Below are 4,929 nucleotides of genomic sequence, written 5' to 3'. Positions count from 1 at the left end.
GTGGTTTCAACAGGCCGGTGCCTCTTATCACACAGCTAACGAAACAATGGCTCTTTTGCGCGAAAAATTTGATGGCCAAATAATCTCACGTCGCGGCGATGTCAATTGGCCGCCAAGATCAAGTGATTTGACAACGTTGGACTTCTTTCTTTGGAGTTATTTGAAAGAAAAGGTGTACGTCGATCAGTCAGCAACAATTCAAGAGCTAAAAAATGAGATAATTCGGCACATTAACGGTATAGAACCTCAAATATGCCTCAGCGTCATTGAAAATTTGGACCATCGGATGGAGGTGTGCCGCCGAGGCGATTTGGCCGATATTTTGTTCCATACATAATTGAGCTGTACCAGTATTATCGTAATAAAGTACAATGACAATAATTTCCTAAAAAATTGTATTTTATTCATTTTAAATGATTTTAATTTTTAAAATTTGTATTTTAGTATTTTTGTTTTATTATAATTGCACATTTAACTAAATTTACAACTAAAGTTAAATGAGATTTGATGAAATGAATTGAGTGCATTCAGTGCGAATATTTTGAATTGAAAGACAGGTCCGAAATTCATATTGAAGATTTTTAAGAATATTCCAAATTTTCGTATTTTTTAAACTTTTGACCAGGAATATTTCGCGAATTTGAAAACTTCATCTACTCGGCCTGTGCTACTTATTCGTTAGCTCAGCACAATTGCACAACTCAGAGCTGCCTCTCAGCGGGCTAATGAAATACGTCTTAGTGTATTCTTCTCTCTTAAGAGGGGGACTTACAAACTCGTCTGTTCGTGAACAATGAACTCATCTTGCCGCCTGCATGACTTACAAACGAGACCACCGATAGAAAAACCAAGAAAATCCCCCTTTGCCATTTTGTAAATTGGAAGAAGGTTACGAATGTATGGATTTGTGGCCATGAAAATTACTTTGAATATAATAAATAAATATCGCTGAAAAGCTAAATAATTTTTCTTCGGTTTATTGACGAATTTCGTGTTATTTTAGATAAATTTCAATAATAAAAACTATTTTTAGGATTTTCGGAATTTATGTTTTTGTTTACAAAGAAACATTTGTGTCTCTAAATAAATTTAAATTTTTAATTATCAAACCGGTCCTATTTTTATTGTTTTGAATTTCGTTTTTTTTATGGGGGTGTGGCATTTTGTGAGTGGCACTTTAATGTGTGGGTGTGGTTTAGTTTTGTTGTGCTGGAAAAATGTGTTAAATCGAAATATGAAATTCAAAGTTTTAATTTCATTAATAAGAAGTCAACGGTTTGCTGCATCAAGTCTTACTTTAAATGAAAAAATAAAAATAAATGTTTTGCTGCATGAAATTTTCCTTTAAATAAAAAAATTAAAAAAAGATAATTTGCTGATTTTACTTTAAATGAAAAAATTAAAAAAAATATTCAGTTGGATTTAGAGCTCTGAATTTTGTTCCAACACCGAGAATATGGCGCTTTTTGAGTAATTCGAGCAATTCTTTCAAGGCGCATTCATTAAAAGTAATAACACTAGACCCAGAAAAACGTTTTGTGCATCGGAATGTTGCGACAGGAGAGAATAAAAAAGAAACAAAAGGACGAACTGCGTTGAACACCTGACATGCATTTGAAGCTAAAAGCATACGACAATAGTGTGAATGGAACAGAAAATCAGCTGCTCTACTTATTAAAAATGTTTGCAAATTTTGACTTTTTTGTTTACTCTTTTTTCTAAGTTTTGCAAATTAGTTAAATGTCAGTGCGAAAATCGTTCTAAAACTAAAAAAATGCCGATAAACCAAATTGAAAATTTTTTTTAGTTGCTCGAACGATAACTTCAAACAAATATTTGAGTAGTTGAGCAAGACCATAGAAAAACTCAAGAACAACATCCGTGAGGAAATAGCCGCTATTCCAACCGAAATGTTAGCTAAAACTATGGAAAATGCTGCAAAACTACAGGCTCAAGGCGGCCATTTGAGATATATCATTTGCAAAAAGTGATGTCAACAAATCTACTTGAACCAAATAAAATGATTATTATCGTCAACATCAAAAAAATTGTGTTTTTTTTTTATTTAGAAAAAAACACACATGGGTCCGTCGAATGGTGTCGGAACTAGACCAACAACATTGTTTTGTATGTTTGATTGTCATGGCAAAGTATTGGTAAAGTAGAAAACAAAGAATGAATTCACGCTGTTTCAGTCTGGGCTGACAGCCACATAGACATGGAGAAAAAAAAAAACAAATCAGCTGATTTACCGATACCACTCAAGGCGAATTGAGTACCATGGGTGGCGCCTTCCCAAAACACGATTTTGACAAGTCTGACGTCAGTTCCCATTCCAAAGCAAAGCAAACGAACGAAACAAACAAAAAGAGGAGAAAACTCAGTGAATGGCTTGATAATATTGTAATTTGTGAGATTTGAACTAAACAAACTAATGAAAACGAGGTGCCTCAGGTTAAATTGTGAAAATGCCAACTAATATGAAGTGTCCAAATGCAGTTTGTTTGCGTTTTTATGCGGAAGACACCGTGGCAAGAAAGTCTGTGTTAGTGCGTATAATTTCTTGTGTTTGGTTGTTGCCATTGCTTTTGTCTACTCTTCCTCTTCACAAACAAGTAATTGCACTTTCCTTTTGTTTGTGTATTCATGGACTCCTACGGCACAGCAAATTCGGAAGGCGTAACCGTGTACTCTAGCATCCTTGAATACCAACCTTAAATAGATTCGATTTGAGTTGAGCAATGAAGGAGTATTGAGTTACTCGCACTGCATGATAGCCACGTATCTGTTCTTCTATTTTGAACACAAGCAAAGAAAATCACTGACACCGTTTTTGGGAAATTATTTTATAAACCGGACGGATTCTGGCAAAAGTTGCCTAAAATATTCTTGATTTGGTTGTAATTTTACGGACTCTATACCAAAAAATAGGCCTCTGTCTATTCTGAGGCTTATAATATAAATTATTGGGCATAAATCTGGGGAATTCGATGGCCTTTAGCTTGGAGACCCATTTAAAAAAAATCATATTGAACGTGAAAAAAATATTTTTCTGAATTTGCAGTTTGTGAAATTGTGACGCTAAAAAATTTGTTAAAAAATTATAGTTTTAGTCTAAATTTTTTCAATAAATAAAGGGTTTGCCAATAACAGGATTTATTTTGAATAGTCCGCTATTTCGGTAGATGTCACTTTTGAGGCTGTCATTTTTTGATATTTGACAAGTAGAAACTACGCCATTAATAAAAATAAAACCATACACGCTTAAACAACGCGCTGAAATTATTAAAATTCACTATAAAAATGGTGAAAATTAGGCAGAGATGGTTCGTAAAACTCGAACATTTTTGGGTCCTCGTGAAGCATCTTGTCGGCCGGCAATACAGAAATTGGTGAAAAAATTCGAGCTGTTGAGACAAATCAGTGATGTGAAGAGTAAAACCCGTCCACGTCGCTCAAGAACAGCCGAAAAAATTGCTGATGTAGCCGAAAGTGTTGCAGAAAACCCAGGTTTGTCCATTCCTCGTTGTTATTTGCAATTAGGCATTTCACAAACGTCATTACCCCGTATTTAGCATAAAGACTTTGGACTTAAGGCTTATAAAGTCCAGTTAACACAATAACTCAAGCCGGCCGATCATCAACAACGTCGTGTCTTTGCTGATTAGGTCGTTGAAATACATGAAAATTATTGATTGAATTCCATCGAACCATCATTTCCAGAAAATCCAAGAGTTATTGTTGAAAAGCCTCTCTATCCTCAACATCTGACTGTTTGGTGCGGTTTATGGTCCGGCGGAGTCATTGGATCCCACTTTTCCGAAAATGAAGCTGGAGCAACAGTTGCGGAGAATGGATTCCGCTATCGAGAGATGATTAACGATTTTTTATGGCCTGAATTGAACGTTTATTTTCAACAAGAATGCGCTACGTGCCACGCAAACAACGAAACCATTGATCTTCTATCAAAATAACAACTCTTTTTGGAAAACCCTTAATTTTGTATTTAAAAAATTATGTTTTAAGGCTGTTTCTGTTGTTGCGCACTCAGCGACCATATCTTGAGAATGGGAGCCAAGCTGACAAAACAGAGGGCGTCATTAAATTTACAAGGTCTTAGTTAAGCAGGATAATCTACCGAAACCTTGGTTCAAATTTAGCACTTTCATAGTGTTGGCGCGTATTGTGAAATGACAATGAAATTTTTGAATCAATTATTTATCGATTACTTCTAATCAATGGTGACATTTATGGAACAACATCAAGATGCACGCCACAAAGAGGAGGAGGAGCTCAGCCGAACACCTAACAGAGATGTACGCTTCAACTATTTATTCACTTGGAGATCCTTTTATTGCTCTACAATAACTAATAATAAAACTAGTGCGGTACGTCGTTCAGTATTCAGCCACAGGATATCTGCATTTTAGCTAAATTAAAATAGAGTCGGCCGAAAAGGCCTTTGGCTAGAAAAAGAAAGTCGCTTCTGTATTTTTCCACCGAACTCAACTTAGGACTTTTTCAAACTGGCAATTGGCTGCTAAAAAAATGAAAGCGTCTACGAAAATCGAATTTTCCAAATCAACTGTCGCGCTATGCAGAAGGCGGCGAGCCGATAAAATTCTAATTTGAAGCTAATTTTAGAAATATACGCGTCTACACACATGCATTCACACGAACGCGTATGCATGTATGTAGGTCTATGCCGAAATAAAAAAAAACAACGCGCGTTGGCAGCTGAGATTGCTGTTATTGAAAAAAAAGTGAAGCGTCTTTGAAAATGCTCAGTTGCACGGCGGCGGCTGGCAAAGTAAGATGATTTGTTTTCTGTTTTTGACACCGACTGAAATGGCGGAAAATCAAAATCTATGGCATTCCCACACATATGCGTTGAGTATGTTTAAAAGAGAAACTGTACAAAGCAAAGTG

The sequence above is a fragment of the Anastrepha obliqua genome, chromosome 4 (assembly GCF_027943255.1).
Source record: "Anastrepha obliqua isolate idAnaObli1 chromosome 4, idAnaObli1_1.0, whole genome shotgun sequence".
Lineage (NCBI taxonomy): Eukaryota > Metazoa > Arthropoda > Insecta > Diptera > Tephritidae > Anastrepha > Anastrepha obliqua.
The sequence above is the reverse complement of the archived record's forward strand: the minus strand, read 5'-3'. Positions refer to the sequence as shown.